This window comes from Polistes canadensis, unplaced genomic scaffold (genome assembly GCF_001313835.1).
Source record: "Polistes canadensis isolate GaletaPanama2010 unplaced genomic scaffold, ASM131383v1 scaffold_116, whole genome shotgun sequence".
Taxonomy (NCBI): domain Eukaryota; kingdom Metazoa; phylum Arthropoda; class Insecta; order Hymenoptera; family Vespidae; genus Polistes; species Polistes canadensis.
Genome location: NW_014569663.1, coordinates 43,725 through 66,792, shown reverse-complemented (window position 1 = coordinate 66,792; position 23,068 = coordinate 43,725). Strand labels below are relative to the sequence as shown.

Here is a 23,068-nt window from a genome sequence, read left to right as displayed (position 1 = left end):
TCGTTTTTTATTAACGAGCTTTTGAATATACGTTCTATCGTACAGTTTACCGTATATAAATATACGCATTGTAGGAAAGATATTTTTGTAGTTTTGCAATTTATGATATAACTTGGATTCTAAGTTGAATATATATAAGGGTGGGTTATAAACAGTCGAGAATAAAGTCCTTGGAGAAAAGGAAAAGTTTCTTAAGTAAGAGGAAGAACCGAGTAGTCTTATAAACATTCTTATATTCGGCCAGGCAGAAAATGTCTTTTCCGAATTTCATTTTATTTTCGTACTAACGCGCATTCTTACGAAAATGCTAGCTGTGGTGTCTGCGAACTTTTCCCGGAGAGTTTTGGAAGATGGAATTAGCTTTTAAGTTAATGAACTCGAGAAATTCCGTGGTCAGTTGTTCACGAAAGGCAAGGAAGTATTATGAGCTTGGAATAAGTTGCTTTTCAACTTTTACCTTAAGCACGTGTATCCTCCATGAAATGGTACTTTACTCCTAGATATATACTGTACTGGATATATATATATATATATACGAAACACGGTTTTCTATAACTTTTAGGATGAACGATTCGTAGACGGTCTTAACCTACAGTGAGAAAGTAATTCGAATAAATCGTGTAGGTACTACTTACATATAATATTACTTTACTCGTGAGTTATAAATTCGTATAAAGTCGATATACGAAAATACATAGTTTTTTTTGCGATTTAGATCGTTGCTATACGAATCTATGTAAAAGAAAACGAGTAAGTGATTGAATGTACTGATGGAGAATATAGTGAAGAAATGTGAATGGAAGAAGAAAGGGTGAGAAGGTCGCTATGCCTTTTATGATCAACAAGGTCGATCGATGGCGACCGTTAATCGGCCAATAAAAAAGACAATTTCGACGTACCTCTATACGAGCATGGTAAAAAACAACGGGTATTATTTTTCAAGCGATTCGCTCGATCAACGCCTTGTATTTCGCATACTTTATTATACGATATTGCTCTCCTCAGCACCTCTCGTCCTTTAGATTCCTTTTTTTTTTTCTTTTCTCTTTTTTCAATCCTTCTTTTCTCTTTCTTTTTCGGCTGGCCTGTGGGCGAGGCTTTACGAGTTAACCACTTTGCGGGTCCGAAGACCACGGAAGGTGGATGGGAAGAAGATGAAGACGAGGTTGCACCAAGAAAAAAGGGATAAAAAGATAAAAGATACAAAAAGAGATAGAAGAAGAGACGTGTGGTGGAAAGGGATAGGGAGGGGTGGTAAAAAAGAAGAGAAGTGAAAATCTTCGCGAAGGCGAGAGAGCAAAAAGTGTACGAGGCATGCCCGTACCTCTTGCTGAGGAGAGAAGATGAAAAATCTGTTGAGCTGACGTTCATTGGAAAATTGCAGCCAGTCGCTTTCGAAACTGGATGATTAATGTAAGAGAGACGCCAAAAATATATGTCTATGGTATATATACTCATACAATATATATACATATATACATGACCGTCCACTGGCCCATGTATTCTATATGCGTATATATATATATTTGTGTGAAGGCATATGAGTAATATAAACTTATATATAGATATTTTCTCTCTCTAATATTTCAACAACTTTATATATTTTCTATAACATTTTTTAGTCGTATTTCTTATAAACTTATAGAAGTATAGATAGAATAACATAGATTCCTGACAAAATCTATCTATTCGTAGATCAACTCATATCACTTCCTGATTATTTCTAAAAAACTGATATCGAATATTAACATTGAGAATCACTGTTAAATCGTACAATTATCTTCCTACCCCCTATTTATTTGTTTCTCACTATTCCCTCTTTTCCTTTTTCGATTTTTCTACTTCCCTACCATCGACCCTAAGTTATGCTCATGTCTATACGCCTGCTTCTGGGTTGGAGCACTGACGCTAAAGGGTTTCTACAAGGTGGAGAGATCGGTGGTACCTACAACGGTAGCGGAGTCGAGAGAGAAGTCCTTAAAAACAGATCCATTAAAGTTTTTCCGGCGTTTTCAAGGTGCTAGTGAATGCTCAGAACGGAGTAAGATTGCGCATTTCTCCCATTCGTATATACGTCCTAGCCAGACGGACTCTGGTAGTACCGTAACCACTTGTCGCTCGATATATAAGGGAAAACTCTCTTGGTACTGCTTCTTCTCACTTTTCTTTCTCTCTCTCTCTCTCTTTTACTCTTTCTTTGGAAGATTTTTTTTCTTCATCTGCCATCTCAGCTTTTTTTCCATAAAGATTATTATTATTATTCACTTCCTCCATTTTCTTTTTTTCATTTTTCATCTTTTCTTACTCTTTATTTTTATCATTTTCTTTATCAAACTGTAACTATTGAAAATTTGTAAAGCTTTGGGAATAATGATGGAAACCCGATAAAAAATTATTACTTTTTCTTTTTCGTACAATCGTCTTTCTCATGTTTCTTTATTCTCTTACTTGTGAAAAGTTATTATTAGGGATATTTTTAATTTAACTGAAATATGCTTGTTTTATCTATAATATTCGAATACAATTGGAGAAATAGGAAGGTGCCATAATGTTCGTAATAATTTGCTATAACAACTCGAGATATCGTATATACTCTCCGTGCAAAGTAACAATGGACTCGCTCGCTCGTATTTGTCGTTTGATCATTAGAAGCAACCCCTTACTTTGGCTTATTTACTCTAGTAGCTTTCCGAGATATCTAATCGACGTGACTCCTATTGTCTTGTATGAATATGTATAATAATTTGAATAATTATTATGCTTGTTAGTTGAATTGTATGGTTTATTACACAGTAATGGTAGTTTTGTTTTATTTAATTTCTAATCATTACAATTATTATATTTGTTATATATTTCATTGAATATAGATTTTTGTTAAGCAGATCATTATTTGATGTTTTTTTTTTTCATATCAATCGCGGACGAATAACAATAAATCAAATACTAGAAATAGATTGTATATTATAGAAATTCAGAGACAGTACTAACACGAATTTCTCTTCTCCTCTAATCGATTACGCTGTTTCCTCTGGTTCTCGGTAACAAGCGTACGTGACGTCACGGTTATCAGCCAATTAGAACAGTTATTATCGAGTTACAGTGGTTCGTTCCTCTAGTAAAAGATATGAGGTTGCTCGATGGGCACTCTATATCATTGATTGAAAGGGATAGATCTTTAAACGATAGTTTCGAGTGTGTTCCGTTAACTTTTAATCACCTACCTCTCGTAAATCGGTTCAATGATTAGTAGGTATTTTCTTGAATCGGTCGGACGTGAGTCGATTATTATCCTTTGTAATTCGCAAAGCTTTGAAAGTTGTCTTTTGTAGATACACCAACTACAATGCGATAGAATTCATAAAGAAAGCTTAACCGTTAAAATTAAAAAACATCAAAATTCTCAGTCGTTCTAGATTGTAGATCGAATTCGTTCCCTTTTTTTTTTTTTTTTTTTTTTTTTTTAATTTTTCAAATAGAAGCATGTATTACCCACCTACCTTTCCTCTGTGTCACGCTCATTTTAGATTCGGTAAAAGAAATTTCAATAAAAGAGGCCAANTTATCCTTTGTAATTCGCAAAGCTTTGAAAGTTGTCTTTTGTAGATACACCAACTACAATGCGATAGAATTCATAAAGAAAGCTTAACCGTTAAATATCCTCGGGCAAATGATTTCAATTCGAACTAGTAAAAAGATTTCCGACGTTCGATCTATTATTTTTTTTTTTTTTTATTTTTCAAATAGAAGCATGTATTACCCACCTACCTTTCCTCTGTGTCACGCTCATTTTAGATTCGGTAAAAGAAATTTCAATAAAAGAGGCCAAAATTGTACCAACGTAAACCTTATAATCGCGTGTCACATAATGGAGCTCTTTTTGCCGTTTGACTGATCAAGGGTAACTTCAGATTTTTTCGTAATGAGGCTACGCTTCAATGGTTTCTTCGTCTTATCTCGAAATAAAACGACCACATAGGAAAGAAAGGGAGAGTAAGAGAGAGAAAAAAAGAAAGAGAAAGAGAAAAAAAAATCGAGAGAAAAGGAAGAAAGGGAGGTTCTTTTTCGTAGAAACCGATGCTTACTTCTCTGAGGTTTTCTTCTTTTTTCTTTAACGCTCTTTACTATTCGGTAGTTATCGATGTGAGAAAACGTGAGGAAGGTCTCGTTTACGAGATTGACGTAGGTCGTTCGAAGACGGAGCAAACAGTTCGATCGCTAACCATGAATATCGTGCTAAGTGTTTGGAGAGATAGAGTGAGAGAAAGGGTGGTAGATAGAAAGAGGGTGAGAGGATAAAATGATTTGACGTTCTCGAGGGAACAAATTCTTGCTCGTAAACCGTACGATCAACACCCTTGGCTATTTCACAGGGAAACTGGGTTAGGGTCGTTCACAAATTAGCTTATAGCTTCGTTCTCGCTACTCTCTATAGGGATGAGGTACTACTATGATAGGAATCGTCAATCGAATGTTGCTTTTCCATTGAGTTGAATTTGCTTATTTGAAATCTAGCATCGCGAGATATTTATTTATTATGTTATATATATATATATATATATATAAGGAGAATTAGGGAGAATGCTGTTTCTCCCTATAATATATAGAACAGATTAAGTCAATGACCTAACCATGTTGGATTACTAGTTCCCGTCAAATCACTAAAATCAAGCAACTTGGGTACTGTTAGTAGAGTCTATAGGTGGTCCATTCGGAAAAACAAAAACCGTGTGCTGTTGACTCCAGAGAGATGGTAAAAAAGACAACGACCTTCTTTGGTAGTATTGGATAGGTGTGAGAACGTGTTCCCAGAGAAGCGATTAGAACCTATAAAAGGGAAAGTAAAAAGATATATGTTGAACGGATTTAATATGATATGTTGTTGCATTATTTCTGACAAAATAATCCGACATAATATTTGACAAATTCGTCAACGCCAAATCTTTCCGTAGAAAGATATTTCGTAAAAGCATACGATAACTATATATATATATATATATATATATATTTCGATGTCAGATCGATCTGGTCTAGGATAACCGAGGAACATCAAACTTCTTTCGACGTGGCCATTAGCGTTGACACGAAGAGATTTTGTCGACTACGTGGACTCGAAGAAAGGCTGGAGTTAGTTGAAAACTGAAAGCATTTCTTGTGAATATTGACAGATAACCGGACTCCCATTACGCTTACTCAAAGATTGCCCAGACCGTCGTCCGCCTTTTTACTCATAAAATTCAGTTAAAAGGGTTCCCTTCGATTATTCTCAAGACGAGTTCTGTCCTTTTTAAACGAACATTTTCAGTCCGTTTGCATTCTTTAAGACACACTTCAATATTGTAATCCGACGAAGTTATCTATTTAATTTATTTATTTGATTTTTATTTATTTACTTATATATCCTTGTTAATATTAAGTGAAATAAATCTAATATGTTTCGAACTAGAAAATAGCGATGTGATATTTTGTCTAATATAAATTTCTATTATAATATAGAATCTCTCACATAAATCTATCGAAAATAAATTGAATTTGGCGATCGGACGAAGTCTTATCGTGTGCGAGAGGGAGAAAGTTTTGCAGCGTCCTGTGGATTTATAAATAGATACACTGTGTGTGTTACTATTGCGGGAAATGAAAAATTAAGTACTTCGTTGGGCCATTCGACACGGATTGAAGAAAACAAAGTATATAGAGAAAAAACAATTTCCGGTAGTTATTTTAAATATCGATGTTAAAATTATTAATAATCATTGGATTGTTTTGAAAAAAATGTCGACGAGTTGAAGGATTTGTTTTTTTTTTTTCTTTCTTTTATTTAAACGCGATGGATTAATAATTAAAAATATTAATAAAAGAGAATGAAAGAAAAAAGAAAGTTGAAAAGGTTGAAAAGTTTATGCAGAAGTTTCGGAAGCTTAAAGACTACGTGAATTTGTTGAAGATAGCTAAGAAATGTTGGGGGCGTTCATACGAATGGAAATAAATCCTCTTGGAAAGGTCGTTCCTACACGTGAAGCGTGCAGGAAATCCTGAGTAAATCCAAACAAGCGCACAGCGTATACGGGAAAGGAAGGATCAGGTCTTTCCACCTACGATTTCGAAAAGGGACGAGGTTTTATTTATAGGGACTTTGGCCGTCTCGTGGCACATGCCACGCGCGTATGCGAACGGAATCGCGCGCGTTAGTTGCGTCTTTTACGCCTGTAAGAATAAATTATTTGGATAAGAGTCTGTGGCATGGTCTCCACGAGGACTGTTACACGAAGACCGTTCCACGAAAACGGAAAAATCTTCTTTTGCTGTCATCGTCGTCGTCCTACTCGTCGTTACTTGAATTTTCGTAGAAATTTATGACTTATTTTTATGACTTTTCGAAGAATATTCCTGTCCAATTCTTTTTGTCTTACACGTGTCAACAGTTACGAATGTGAACTAACTGTAACTTAAATAAATTACAAAATCAATTTTTTTGTTTTTCGATTTTAAGAGATTAAATCCATTATTAAAGTTACTTAAAATTTCATTATATTTTTTTTTCGTTATTATCTTAAGAAATGTTAATGAATTTGTGTAATCTATTATATCTATCATTTTGATTCTGTATCTTTTTATTGACAAGGATATTTTTGAACGAATATAGTCTGACGACGCAATGTGTAAGAGTTAGAAATTTATTTTATTTCTTCACAAAAAAAAGATGAATATCAATTAACTTGTGACACACTTATTATTCCTTGTTTGAAATGTAAATCATATTATGTTTGAAATCTTACGTTCTTTTTTTTCCTCATTTTGTCTCATCCTTTGCTTGATCATTCGTCTAATGGACAGCTAAATATTGACTTTAGGGTAGTCGATATGGTGGTGAACAGTTCGTTGTTTGCGTTTTCTTCCTTGTATAAGGGTACATACCTACATAAATCGAATTCAATCGTATGTGGTTAGACGTATTACGAGGATAGGTGTATGTAATTATATTAGTATATGCAATTGTGAATTATTTTAATAGTTACATTTGATAAATTCAGTTAAGATAAGTGAACAATCAAATTAAAGACAGTAATTATAATAAATGAATTAACAAGACGACTCTCTTAACTGAAATTCACATTTATCTTGTAATATTACAAAAAATAATTGAATCGTTTATTACGAAAGTAGTGTAAGTTCATTTTTTCTATAAAAAGAATTTGGAGAAATTATAAATTTGTATTAATTATAAATAAATTATATATATATATATATATATAAAATTATGCATTTTTCTCACAATTTTTTCAATCGCGAAAAGAATGAATGTGAATTTTGGAAAAAAGTATTGTACGCCGAAGATGTTATAGATAATTTACAGGTTAAGTATCGCTATTACAATAATTTCGAAGAAAAATGCCTGCTCTTTTCTTTTTTTTTGTAAGATTTTCTCTTTTCAACGGCTAGTTCGTTGGTCGGTCATATAAAACCGGCAAGTTTTTAATGGACTGTGGACAAATAAGCGAATGTGCCAGAAACTCGCGTTTCACGATTGCACAGAGTACAAAAATATATACCTATGTATATATATATGTGTGTGTGCGTGTACAAAAATATATATGTTGATGTGTATCTGGAGGTATCTCTGTATATTTCTAACAGGATTATGTCGGCTCGAATGTAAAAAAGTAACGAATACGAATGTTTGGTATGTACATAGAAAAGTGCATTGACACGTGACATCGAAATACACGTGGAAAGTAATAACGTACAACGTAAGCAATGAATTTAAAAAGGTGTTTGAAATTGAACGAGATAAATTCGATTGGATCTTATTATTCGTTGTCAATTTTTAATTCACAAATCTTTGGCGTTAATCGTTACGTCGTTTTCCCTTTGCATCAAATTTAAGAGACTCGCGAGAGACGGACGGGGAAATCTCGAGAGAAATTCGCCACGAGAGGATGAACGGCGTAAATGCAATTTAGATTGCAAAGGGGATTTCCCGTGTGTCTACTGGATCATCGTATTTTCTTGCAACAAGTGATACCATCTCTCTCTCTCTCTCTCTCTCTCTCTCTCTCTCTCTCTCTCTCTCTTGTGGTTTTTCGCCTTCTGTAGAATCTCGAGTACATACTACATACATATATATATAAGAGCAAGTGTAAAGTGGTACACGTTTTCGATTTGGGTCGTTTCTTTGTAGTTACGTCTACAACATCTCTTGCCGTATAGAATCACCCGTGACAAACGAGTAATTTTTCCTTTTTAACATAAGATCAAAGGGGCTAAGCCTAAGTTATCTTCGTATATAGTGTTCGACTGGTAAAAATAATGTTCTCTTATAAACTTAATCGATATAATTTTCTCCCGTTGCTCGTTTTATCTTGCTTCGGTGAAACCGTCAATTTTCATTAAGTCTTTTTTGTGAACGTGTAAACTCTGGAATAAAAGGAAACGGAAGTAGCTTACAAACATGAACGAAGGAAGTGTAAGGACAGGTGAAGGGTGGTATTAAGATGACGTTAATATACGATGACGTTTCAGGTGAAATACTGAATGAGAGAGTGAGAGAGAGAGAGAGAGAGAGAGAGAGGGAGAGGGATGGTTGCTGTGTTCGCTTGCTTAATGGAGTCTGTAGGATGTGTATAATGGCTTACAGTTGCTTCCCTATCCCTTCGTACTTGGAGCCTGAGCCAAATTACGCTCTAATTCGTGTGCTATTTAATAACCAATTAAGCGGATTTATTTCGTCCATCTACGTTCTATTTATCGTTAGTGATCTACCAAGAAATCTTACAAGCTAACTTGTTTCCATTGAAAATTGCCTTATTGAACGACAGTATTTGAAGACTAAGGATTTGCGTGTTTATTTAACACGCGAAAAGGGAACTGGAAGGTGATTTGATAAAGTGAGAGAAAAGTATAGTTAGAAAGAAAGACGGAGGAAGAGAGTGTGTGTATGCGTGTGTGTGTGTGAGAGAGTGTGAAAGGTTCTTTGAACGTGTTCTTTACTAAATTTCTGCTGATATAATGATCGTAGACTTCAGAGAGTAACATTCTTGAAGAATTTCAGAGACGTGCCATTGTGAAAATAATAATTTCTCTTTATAACGTGTGTTGGTATAGTATATTATATAGTATATGTCAAATTAAATGCTCGATAATAGAGTTTAAGAGCGGTTTATAAGAGGCTTGAAATCACTTTGGAGTCACGCGAATCTATTCGACGTCTATGCTTTTCAAACGGCCGGCAACAAATCAATTAACGCGTTAATTATTCCTTTTTAGCCTCGGACCAGTATACGTATTTAAAAAGTTGACGATAAGATCGTCTCGGTCGACGTTTTAGATTTTTCTTTTCTTTTAAACGTTTAATCTTCCATCTTTCGGATCGATCCAATGTTTTTCATTTCTTGTCGGAAATAATATAGAAAGTCCACTATCTATTGATTTAATTTACAAAAAATGAACGAATCAAATGAAAGAAAGGAAAAATAAGGAAAAAAGTTTGTAGACAAATTATTTCATATAACATTTGATTTCAGATATATTATCTATTAGAATAAAAAAATTCGAGAGATAATGTTTCGATGATTTTTCGTTAGAGATTCTCGAAAAGGGGCAGCTTATTAACGAGATATTTCGAATGGTCGTGCAAAAAAGAAAAAGAAAAAGAGAGAGAGAGAGAAAAAAAATATATAAAATAAAAGAAAAAGAAGAAAGAAAAAAGCATCGAAAGTACGAGCTTCGAAAGTTGGTGTTTTTTTTTTTTTCCCTTTTTTCTTTTTTCGAAAAGCTTGGAACAAAAGTCGAGGGAAAAATGTGTAAGAGAGGACGGAAAGAGCGTGCTCGAGAAGGATTGGCTCGCCGGCCTGGAAAGAATCCCCTTTATTGTTTTCGTTAGAAACCTTCTCGCTCCTCTTCTTGCCTTTTCCGCACTCGTACAGGACTCTCTGCTTCTTGGATATATACCTTCCTACCAAGAGAGAGAGAGAGAGAGAGAGAGAAAACAGTTTTCCTGAGAGAAACGAATAACGCGTGGTGAAGGGCGAATATAAGAAGAGAAAGAGAGGAAGAGGGAAAGGGTACCACCATTTGGATGGGGGGGGGGGCGGGGCTCGAAGGTAAACGTTGAATAATAAAGGGCTCCTATCTCTTGACGTGCGATTTTCCGTCTCGCTTCCGCCTTAGATATAACCGACAAAAATTCCGAAAAAATCATTTTATCTCATTGAATATGAATAATACAAAGTTTTCGATATTATTTTCTCTTGTACCGAACGATTAACAACAATGATATGCATACATGTAACTTAGCTATGGAAATTGGTTAGCTCGTTTACCAGAATTTGAATCTTCTTTTTTTTTTTTTACCAAAAATCTACGGAAAGGTTGGTACGTATTTATTTACTAGATATATACTACACATACATCAGGTTACAATAGTCTGTAAAAATTCAAATACAAACGACGATTTGCGTTTGCAACTTGTCCACCCCGTAGAGAGAATAAAATGACAAGAAAAAAAGAATAGAATAAAATTAAAAAAAAAAAAAAAAAAAAAAAAAAAAAAAAAAAAAAAAAAAAAAAAGAAACAAAAAAAAAAGGAACAAGTCGTGTACCCTTTCTCTTCTCAATTTACATGGGGTACACGCACAGTGATGCGTTAGTTGCGTTTTACTGTGGAATATCTGGTTACTGGTGGAGGGTAGATGAGAGAATATACCGTTGCAAAAGCTTAGGAAGATACGACGAAGCAATATGGTAGGGTCGTTTAGGGTGGGCGGGCGCACTTGACGTTGGAATTTAATTACAATATGTCGGTTGGTCTAAGCGAGCAGCGAATCCATTGAAAATTTACTTTCTTTTGTTTACTTTACGACGATTTTGCGTTTTGATTTTGTAGAAAACACGAAGGATCATCTCTCTTTTTTTCTAATTTGCATTTTTTTTTTTTCTTTTTTTATTGTTTCGAATTGTTGATTCTTCTTCTTTTGAATTAATTACGAATCAACGAAAAAAAGATCAAACGAAAATTTGTCTTCGTAGGATAATCGTAAAAATAATGCTTAAGAATTATTTATTTTGAGTTTTGTATTTTTATTCGATTTTTTGTTTCTGCTTCATTTTACCTTTCGAATATTTCGATCAAGATTTTTTTTATACTTTTCCGTGAATTAATTACGAATCAATGATAAAAGTGATCTTGAATTCCCTTTCATGGGACACTCACAAGACCTTTCCGTCGTCTAACTAAAGTATAAAAGGGTCAGGCAACTACCCTCTCTCACCGAGGTGTTTACTCAGGCCAGCTGTTGACGGCTTGCCTACGGCCGCAAAAGCTTAAATACCTACTTCACCGGCTTCTCTCGTGGCGAATCTATTCACCAAAAAATGTGGAAGGAAAAAGAAGATATCGATCTTGTTCAAATCGTGATCGATAAAGGTGAAGTCTCTACGATCGTTAATTTTTCTCTCCAGGGTATAGTAGTAACCATTGTAAAGGGCTTTTCCTAGGAAAGGACCTACGCGAGTGGCGAACGATGTTTCTCAAGTTCTTTCATTTCTTCTTTTGCTTTCTCTCTGTTTTTTTTTGTTTTTTTATAATACTTTAAAAATTATTACTCCATAATAGAATTCTCAACTGGATCGATATTATTTTTCTAACGTTTTACTCGAGTTTATTATTGTATAATAGAATAAGAACGTTAAAGGCTTGTGCACTTATTATACTCGAACCATAGTATTTTCATTAATTAGACAAGATACTCTCTATCGATTGTTGGTGTGCTGTTTGAAAATATACGTATATACATATATATACTTCGTGTATATACACACACACACACACACAAATATATATATATATATATATATATATATATATATATATCTATATATTATTATATAATATACAAGTATTTGTGTGTGCGCGTATATATGCTCATGAAGAGGCGTACACATGATAACAATGGGTAATCCGTGCATTCACGAGCTTCTGCGGCTGTTCGAGAGTGGATTTTCGCGTGTTCCCTTGCCTTCTCTATGTGTTAGGTACCCCCATGGTTCGTTCATGGGGCGGGTATACGCGGGTATACGCGGGTACATAGGTACTTGCACGTACCCCATACGTTTACGGATGAAGGGAGCCAGCAGCCATATGGCGCAAAGCAGACTCTCTCTCTCTCTCTCTCTCTCTCGCTCTCTCTCTCTCTTATATGTACGCTTCAATACTCTAATGGCTTTGTGCTTGCTGATTACGTTTACGTACTTGCGTACGCTTGTCTGAGTACACTCGTACGTATATATATATGCGTAATCTCCGGGCTCCATGTAACCTCTCTCTTTCTTACTCTCTTTCTCTCTCTCTCTCACACTAAGCTCTTCCGAAAATCTAAAGTAACGTTACAGTAGTGAGTATTCTCGTTGTGTAAGATAAGGATCCATTCCAACTACCTACAATGCTAGATGATAGAGACAACGTATTAGAACGTCAAAGAGACGACTGAGCCGAGTGTGACGTCTATTTCGCAATGGGTTTCTAGGGATTCCAGATGAGAGTGGTCTTTGTGTAATGGATACAGTAGTATTATCACGGTCACTCGGATAATGTGACATGTGGTATGCGAGAAGAAGAACAAAAAATGCAAACTTTTCTTTTTTCAAACAATTTCTTTCTTTAGTTTTTGATGTATGTACGTTAGGTATACAAGTGTGTCTAATGTGAAACTTTAGAAAATGTCTTCATTTATTTCTATGATTTTATCTTCGGTCGTATGAAATGTTTTTTTATTATCCAATAGATGCATTTTTATTTTTATTACTTCAGAAACTAATTAGAGATTTTTGTATGAATTTGTTGAAAATCGTAACGTTATTGACTTGAATGGAATCTTGATTAAACGATGTGGAAATTCATTTGAATCATGTATAATTTGTGAAGAAAATGATATTTTTCTTTTTTTCTTTTGTACTTTGTTCAAAAAAATTCGCGTAAAAGGTTTGAAAGAGTAAATTTCATTTAAGTATGTTTTTTTTATTTTATCCAATTATATTTTTATTTTTTATAAATGATTATTTAAAAGGAATTATGAGCTTTAGAAGAATTTATTTGCAAATTGTTAAGAACTTTCTCGAACTTCATTGATTTGGATCGAATCGCGAGGAAAAAAGGAAAACATGTAAATCGGTTCTACTCGCATAATCTTCTTCGAAGATTATTCTCTTTATATTCGAGTGACGCGTCTCGTCGTATCGCGGTGAATTTTAATTTAACGAATTTAAATTTCATACGACGCGAGAAAGTATTGGAGGAAGACCAGACTCTTGTCTATCGATGCATTATCGTCTCGTAAACCTTTCACACGATACGTCGTTCGTATTTTTAGTTTTCGATTCCGAAGAAAGTGGTACCTTCATTTCCTGATAACGCTCGTCGAATATTCGTCGATCAATGTTAAAATAAATTAAAATTGTAAGAGTAATAAACGTCAATATCCATCGATATTTATGTATGTTTGCTTTCGGCTAAATGTTAACATTTACTTTTGTTAAATCGAAATACAATTGTAAATAATTTCACGTTTTACACGTTATATCTTTTAACGAAAATTTTCACTCATTTTTTTGTTTGGTCTCTTTATCTAATACGTGTATTTGTAAATATATATACATACTATATCATGTATTTTATTAAAAACTTTTCTCCATTTAATATTTATCTATTTATTTGTTAATTTTAAAATGATTTAATAAAAAAAAAAAAAAAAAAAATAAAGGTTCGCTTATACAAATAATCATTCATTATATCGACGTAACGTTTCGACGAGCTTAAAAAAAAAGAGTTGGAAATAAATGTATTTGTTTATGTAGGTAAACGTACAGATGTCATATCTCGACATTTAGCGATTAATGTTTTTTAACCGTGGCATCGGAATATACACAAACATTTTTATATACATAGTCTACGCTTATATGAAGGTGAGGTATCACGAGTTATTATTATTCAGGAACCGATCAATCGAGCAGACAACACGTTTAACGTATCGCGAATAATAATTAGGTGGGAAAGGAACGAAGAGTACAGATGTAACCAGTGTGGCACGAGAAGCTTGCTCAGTTAAGACAACTCGGTTACTTAAACGCAACTTAATGAATAACGGTGGGATACCTTTTTTTTTTTTTGCGAAAAATTTCTTCTTTTTTTTTATCTCTCCTGTTTATTGAATTAGTTTTTCGTCAGCAGCATTACATTTTTTTTCTTTTTTTTTTTTTTTTTATGACAAATTCTCTCAAAGGAATCAATTAAAAATATCATCTTAACAAGTTGCATGCGGGCTATTTTTGACTTGACCGCATCCGAATAGAATTTGAAAAAAGTTTATGGGTCTTGTGGATGGGGAATGTTAAAATTACAGGAATAGGGTGAAATACAATAAGGATATATTGAATATAAGTAATAATAGAGTATATTTTAACACAAAACTTTACATTTTACACTTTCACTTTCATAATTTGTTAAGTCGATACTTTCCCACGATTAAATCTTTCCTATGGTTTCCTTATCAGATCTTTCCGCATATTAAATTATATAAATTTACGAAATTACTTACATATTTTAATCTATTATAATAATAATAATATTTTTAATAGTATTATAACATTAAAAATATGATTCTTCATTAAGCCAACGACATGTAAAAATATATATCTTGTACAGAATATAAGAAAAATGTATTAGTACACGTTTCACATACGATGTGTTAATTAAGCTATTAATTCAAGACGTGTTCAAGTTTTTGATCGTCCTCTTTTTTCGTATACTTTTCGAGATAAATTGAAAAGACAAAAAAAAGCGCGTGCTTGAGAGATAGAAGAAATTGCAGGAAAGTCGTCGAATATTATTATTTCTCAGGGTCGACGTTAACTCTCTGTCAAAAACACATTCCCAGTTAGATTTGAAATTCGATTCACGTTTGACGTTCGGACATATGGAACGCTTTCGACACCCAAGACCTCGTCATAGAACAGCCGGTGCGTTGATCACCGATGGATACTGCTCTCTCACTCTCTGATGGTAAATATGCTCGCGAGCACATTGCTGGGTGCATATTTATGGGAATTGAGAGAGAAAGGTATATACGTGAACGTTGAGCTCGTCATCATCATCAACAAATGACGACGTTTAGAGTTGGAGATTTTACCGATGATAGTCATCAATATTTCATGTAAACTCACTAGGAGTATCAGTCATAGAAATATTCCAATACTTCTTTCAAATTTAATTATTCCTTTTTTTCTTACGCTATATATAGGTAGTATGGGATATATGTATTATGAATTTTTAAGTAAATAGAGAACATATGGGAATAATTGGAATCATTAAAAGAGATTATTTTTAAACACTCTATTGACTATAAAATAAATTATATTCGTTTCAAAATCTATACATTTTTTATTATATCTAAAACTTATTTTATTATAATAAAATTAGGAAATTATTTCAAAGATATAATGGGAAAAATAAACCTGATATATCTAATACAATTCTCATTTTGTATTTAAAAGCAATTGTTTTTTCTGCAAGTACGTTGTACATTTATTTAAAAATTCTCGAGCAAAAGAGAAAAATAATTTAGATTGATTTTAAAAAAGAACGTTGTTAATAATATTATTAGGAATTTATAAAGATTCTTCTAAAGTACTGTCTCGTGCATTTAATTAGTGGTATATCGTAAACAATGTTCAGCGTACATGCGCGTATCAAAGTTTAATATTAACCGATACCGCAAAATTCACATTCTCCGTGGTATTGCTTTCTAGAAGTTCTCGCTGCATCGGCTATTAAGTTTCGAGGTGGTATAAACGATATCCAGCGAAATAGTTAATAATCGTTCTACTTCTGCATCTCTCGAGCGTTGCATTAAACACAGCTCCGGGGGTTATGAGAGTAAACACGATAATGAGAGTGCCATTCGATGGATAAAGTGACGCAGCAGAATAGCAGAATATTCAGTTGCCTTTTGCGAAGAAAGATAGAAAAAGACAGGGAGAGAGAGAGAGAGAGAGAGAGAGAGAGAGAAAGAAACAAAGATATTTAATACTTGCGATATCGAGATCTTACTATTAAAATGTATCGAGTATTAGTCAACGAACGTTATTTGAAATTCTTCGACAAGTAAAAAAAGTCAGATTATAAAAGATTTTCGAATTCTTTTTTCTTTGTTTTCTTTTTTTTCTTTCTTTCATGTATGTTTTTTCTTTTTTTTTTTTTTTTGTTATCTTCATACGCGAGAGTAATACGTCAACGACTATAAATCCAGTCATAGTTAGGTATCTTTTGAAGATAGTGAAATCACGCCGTTTCGTTCGTGGTAGCCCGATATCGTGAAATTTATTGGTCTATAAGATCGTTCAAGATGTAAGGATATTGCGGGGTTTTAGTAGCAATAAAAGTGAACTTTGTAGTCGGCTCAAGGTATTCGAACGACTCTACTTAATCGTAATGATACCGCTTGCAGCAGTGTCGTTGTTTAAATCAGAACGTTTTACAATACGCAGGTATGTCGTTTGTGTAAAGTGAAGGACGCGAACACGCATACGTGTGCATACGCTTTTCTACGAATATACAAGTTTACGAGTTGTATCTTATTATACGGAATAAAAAGTAAACTCTTTATAACGTCGGTTAAATTGTTGTTAAATTATAAACCTGTATTTTGCAAATCTTATTTCATTTTTTTTTTTTACTATATGTAATTGTTAGTATATATTTGAAGGTTTAAGCAATGTATTGTATTTGCTATAGCACAGTAATTTCTACAAATTTTTTGTATTTCCAGCGGCCATGCTGAATCCAGATTTTCTCCAAGAGTCCTTCTAAAGTCTTATTTTACAGTATCAGTATCAGTATCTTCTTCGATTCTCTTAAAATATACACGGTGGTCAAATCGACTTCTATTCTCGCTTCTTTATTAATCTTCTTTGTATAGTCAAGAATCTTTTTCACTGTACTAAGATTTACATGTGAGAATGTATAGGATGTGTACTATATATAGTGTAATAGAATAATCCTGTGAAAATAAATTATATATACAGGGTGTCCTAGTTGAAGAAGGACACTTAGATATTTCTTTTGTTTTTATTGATAAGAAAAATGTTAAGGCTCGCTTGAAACAAGCTTGAAACAATTCATTAAAAATGACCATAAAACGTAAATTGTGATTTTACATATTTACTGTTATTACATAACATAGCATATACAAAATATGCTTTTGATAAACTCTTGTTACTCATTAAAAAAGTTAAATATAAGCTTAACAGAAAAACGTCTTTGGTATTATTCGATGCAAAAGAGTAGAAAATAATTGGCATGTGACTAGACGATTAGAATTCCTTTGAGAAGTGTTCTGAATTTTGAAAGTTGTTTAAAAGATAAATATTAGAAAGAAAGGAAGGAAGAAAGAAAGAAAGATGGAATCGAAAAGAGTACTTTAAAGACTTTCGTCTTGCATTATCAAATATCAGAATTCGATAGTAAAAGGTTGCACGATCACAAAGATGCATATGAGCCTATGTAAGAAAGAAAACTGGAAAAAATAGAAAGAAGAATAAAGAGAGAAAGAGGAAAAAAGATCGAAAGTTGAAAAGTACTTGTAAGTTCATTGGTGAGTGTTCTTAGAATTTATCTTTGTCCGTTTGTATTCGTTATGCTTCGAATATCTTTCCATTTTCCCACTCTTTCGCTCGTATTCCCTCGTTATCCTTCGGCACCCTTCGCTCTTCTCATACCTCGGCTCGTTGGGTCCTCTCCTTCGTTAGGATCGTTTCTTTCTCGAGTTCAAAAAAACTTTTCCACGAGGAAAATTCCAAAGAGGTACTTATATCTCTTTTCCCTTTTACTCTCTATTTTTCTCATTCCATTGACTTACATCGAATATCGTTTGTCTCAAGAGATTGATAGATATAGAGAGATAAGTATTTATTTATAAATTATTCAAAGAGGAAATTTAATCGATATTTTATATTTTCGTTAAGAAATATTTACTTTTATCAGTTAAAGTTATAATAACGTACGATCTAATATCTACTTATAATTTAAAAAAATAAGCTTATTTTAGTATCATAGTCTTTTTCTTGATAAGTTTTCCTTAAGGGAAACGTGTTTGATAGGAATACAAAGACTTCTCCCGGTTGGATTTCATCTTAAACCTTAAGTCGTGAATGAACGGGAAATGGAAAGTAGGGCTTGTCTGAGAGATGAAAATGGCAGTAGAAGCGAGAAGAAGAAAAAGTTGAAAGGAGTGAAAATGAGAATGAGAAAGAGAAAGAGAGAGAGAGAGGAAAAGAGTAAAGGAAGAGTATAAAAAGTATAGAAGAGAGAGAGAGAGAGAACTCTTATAACAGTTGCGTCGCGTCTCAAGTCTCAACAGGGCGCGCACTTAACTCAGGAGTGAAGGGGGTTGTTGCATGGTGGCACCTAACCAGAAGATCGCCGCCTCCGACGACGACGACGACGAGGTCGACAACGATGATGACATTGACGTGAGAAAGTGTAGTAGTGGTGGTGATGGTGGTAGGTAGGTTCTAATACCGAGGTACCAACAGTATTGCACTGGGTTGATATTTAGCGACTGAGAAGGTAGTTCCTAGGTGGTGCTTATGAACCTACGGAAATATACATGTACACAAAAGCAGTAAGGATAAGAGAGCGAACGAATGTATGTGAGAATTAGAGAGAGAGAGAGAGTTGTTGGATTCAGGCAGTGGCGGCGGTTCGACCCTCGTTTCAGCAGTCTCTTCTCGTTGTCTAGTGATTGCTTGCTTTGATCTCCATAATGAAACCCCCACAAACCCCTTTCCACGGACTTCGCCTGGCTCAAGTTCTCGTCACCTCATTTGGTACCCTTTACCCTTCGCATCCTTCTCATCGTCAGCTACATCAACGTAGCATTCGCGATAGGTGATGTGGGATGTGAGTCTTCTTACTTGGTCTTTACAATAACATTACTTATTTTTATCTTAAGCGACGGTAACGATTAATTTTTATGAATTAACATTAATGTAAAAGAGAGAGAGAGATAGATAGAATCCACAGTCGATCGACAATTGAACGAGATTATGGTGGTTCTAATTTAGTAGGAGAGAAAACCGAATATTCTCCCTGTTATATCAACATGTACGATTTTAAGGTACGGGCGTTTCCTGTATATTATTTTCGTCTTTTATTTTTTTTCAAAAGAGAAATGTCACATGATCTCTCGTTCCTGTTTCCTGAATTTTCAACTAAATTCATTTATTTCTCTTTTCTGTTTTTTTTCCCCCCTTTTTATAGATTTATCCATATATTTCAATAAGATGCGTCAGAGTTTTCTTGATTAAGCATCAACATGGAAACTATGTCAAGTCGAGCTACCTATATAATGCTTGGCCTGATCTTTTTTTTCTATGTTCCATGATCGTAACGGCTTATTCGTGTTGTACTTCCACTCATTTAAATCACGACTAGTTTCCTTTTCGAGTAAACACTCGAGAGAAAGATGCAGTCGTCGCGATTACTCTAAGGGGGAGTACTAGAGTAGACGAGCTTTTTCATCGTTTTTCATCTTCAAGGAAGTACGAAGGAAAGATTTCTTTAATGTAGGTCAACCGGTCGTTGAAAAATTAATTAACGATGTGAATTTCCATTCTGTGGGAGCTTGATTTTTGCTGAATCGTAATAAAAGGCACACGAATTTCTTTTTTCTTTCTTTTTCGATGAGCCGAGAAATATAATTTATATCGTTACGAGCTATAATAACTGCTACGTTGTGAGTTTAAATATTTTGTTTCTTTTTTATTTTTTAATTTTGAAACGTATCACACTTATTATTCATCGTTTCTTATAAAACGTCTTTTTCAGTTCATTGACCTCGACGTTTAAAGACAAAAAAAATAGATGATTATTAAAAGTTATAATAGTATAATATATCGGAGATCTAACGGTACTTTATTATATTATAGTATAATATATTGCTACGGAAAAAATTCGAGGAAGCCTTTTTTCAACGGTGCTACAAGCCCTTCTACTATTTCCATTTCTTCCCCAAGCACTGCCCAAAGAAATATTTCCTTCCCACGGATCTTCCTTTTCTTCGTTGTTCTCTTTGACGGACTCTGTCAATGTCCATGGATACTCTCGCATTCTACAGAACGACTGCGAAATACTTTGAGGAGGCATTTGGATGATCAAAAAGAGGCCTTTTTAATATTTCGTCTGGAACGTGCATCATTCTGTCGACACGGTAAATCGGACAGTTTTAAAAAAGAATATATGATTCGATGAGGAAAAGTTGTTTATCGTTTTTTTTTTTTTTATAATTCTTAATATGATTCATAAAAATAAGTATTATTTTATTATTAATAATTTTTTTTATATCGTATTGCACTATTCTGCATTATAGTGGGTATTTTGTTAACATTAACTTATTAATAATAATTTAGTTATAATTAACTGAATTTCGAATTTGAATGTTCCGTGGGGAATACACAAGTGGTTCTTTAATTTGCTTATATTAGTTGAAGCTTTGGAAGGGTCAAGACTCGTTTCTAATCGAACGAAACGCATACGTTCTCGTTCTCCTCCTTACTGCTTAAGTTCTCACGCATTTGGCATTCGAAATTCATTATTTAATTAAGTTCCGAGGAAACGGGCGTAGAATTGACGGTAATGGAAGGCTTAAAGGGATTCCATCGGCAGCTTGGAAACGACAACAACGGAAACGACTGCTGAACCCTTCGCGGGTATAGAAAAACATAGCCGAGTACGCGTAACGCGAATCGGTGGCCAATTTAAATGCAGATCGAGGTTTAAACGCGGTCTGCGTTTGCACACATGAGTCCACCACTACCATAACCACCATCAACGGCAACCATCGTCTATGCCACCCTCGAAACCTCGTTCTCTTCCCTTTTCCAGCACGGTTAATACCACTGGGATTTTAATCGCGAATTTCCACCCGGCGAACTCTTGCAAGCCACGTTTTCGACCTACTCGAACCTTCTTTTCCACTTTTACATTTTTCTTCCTTTCGTTACCAAGTAATTACGACATCTAATCCAATCGAATTTTATACGCTATCTAGTTTTCAATTTAAAAATATGTATATACATATATATATATATATATAAAAATATTTGTTATATTATATACAAGTATATATGAGCCGTTCGTACACCAAAACGATTATAAGAATAATTTTAAATTTCCTATACATATTTTTGTGTTCACTTCGTACCTATGTTTTATTCAGAAAATACTACATAATCGTGAACTCGCCTCTTTATATTATTATCTTTCTAAACAATCACGTTAGTATCGTGACAGTGTCGTTTCAATCCCTATCATCTACCTATTACCCTATGATCTTTTCATGATCTATATCGAATTATCAGACAGTTCGTTTCATGTAAATATCGATCGATAAATTACACTCTATTATTACTTCCCCTATTATTTTATCACGAATTAAATATATCTACATTTTAGATGGAGTCATCGATATGATTCGAGCCAAGCTTCTCTTATCTTTTTCGACAAATTGAATAGAAGAAAGATAGGAGGAGGGGTGGTGTATGTACGGTGATATCGGGGCTGTTAAGTGGCATTGACTGTGGGGAAAACTACGGGGAACGTTGAGATGGTACATCGTGTGCTTATGAATATTCAGAAATCGAGCGTGTCGTTGCGACCGAGTAGTAGACGAAGATACTCGTAAATGTATAAATATATATATATATAGCCGTGTTCTATGCTCACACGCATATCTTTTCGTGAATATTCGTTCAGGAACTCGCCAGTTCGAGCGGTCGGTCGTTCACGTATGTATATGGGAGGGTGAACGGAGAAGTAAAGGAAGAAGAAGAAGAAGAAGAAGAAGAAAAAGAAAAAGGAGGAGTATAAAAGACAGAAAGATAGAGAGAGAGAGAGAGAGAGAGAGAGAGAGGAAAAATGATGACAGCAGATAAGGGTGAGAGATCTCGTCTTGCCTATCGTTCGTTCTCCGGTTACACGAAGGGTCGGAACTATCGATAATCCGCTTAGTCTCGACGTACTGATAAACTGTTTATTATTACTTTCGTATTCTACACATGGGAGAAAAAGGGACAGATAAATTTACTTGTATCGATATCAGAGCCGTTGCACTTGCACCCTATAATTTTTCTCTCATCGCTTTCTCACTGATTGTGAGAGAGTGAATTGATTTTTCTACTTTTGGATAAGGGACACAAGATTTGCCGCACGAAGGGCTACAAAGATTCGACGGCTAATCCACTTTTATTACTTTTCAGTCAGCGTGCGCGCTAAGCATAAAAGATATCTACCACTTATCCTGGATTATTCCACGATTTAATATCTAACGAAAGGGGAATAGTCGTTAGTTTCTCTGTTTTTGACGTTTCATTTTCGTTCAATTAATTTTTTATTTTCTATAATGTCACGTAATTTTAAAGCCATTAACTTAGGGTACATATTATAATACTTTTAAAAACTTTGTTTCACTTTATTATTACAAAATTTGTTGTTTTATGATTTCTTGTTAATAATTATTATGCTATATTCGTAGGAATAATTATTGTTTTGTTTCATTTCAAACAAAGACTCGATTATACGGGATCAAATTGAATGAATTTCTGTTCTTCGTAAATGCGATGATCGTTTACTTATATTTAAAAAATTGTAATAACTTCTAGTAAAAATTCGTTGTGGAAGAAAGTCGACAGATTTTTCGAAAATTCGTTCAATATTAGCCACATGGCTCGAATTATAGCAACCGAAGCGTGCCTAATACATACGAGCTTACATAGCACATCTGTTGATTCCTCTCTATTTTCAATACATTCTTTAGGAAAGATACAACTTACAATAAGTAATAAACTGTATACAATACTTACATTTTCGAATGAATATAAGTATCGTACGTGAAAGAACGAGCTTCGAAAATATCCGATAAACTATCCAGTCACGTACATATATAGATATACAGAACTCGAAAATATTTTACGAAGAAGATAGATACAAGAAGAAAAAGAACCGAAAAAAAAGGTAAGATCTTCC

The 23,068-nt window shown here is 34.0% G+C and overlaps 1 long non-coding RNA gene across 2 annotated transcripts in view; it reads left to right on the top strand.

The window, feature by feature from the left end:
- LOC106787860 overlaps positions 1-23,068 on the top strand; it is a 59,367-nt gene that overhangs the window by 17,631 nt on the left and 18,668 nt on the right. Inside the window, exon 3 of one of the 2 annotated variants that reach the window (XR_001381848.1) lies at positions 1,211-1,221. The exons of the other annotated variant lie outside the window; for it this stretch is intronic. This is a non-coding gene — a long non-coding RNA (uncharacterized LOC106787860). Of the gene's footprint in view, positions 1-1,210; positions 1,222-23,068 lie in introns of those variants that run through there. 2 annotated transcript variants of the gene reach the window in all.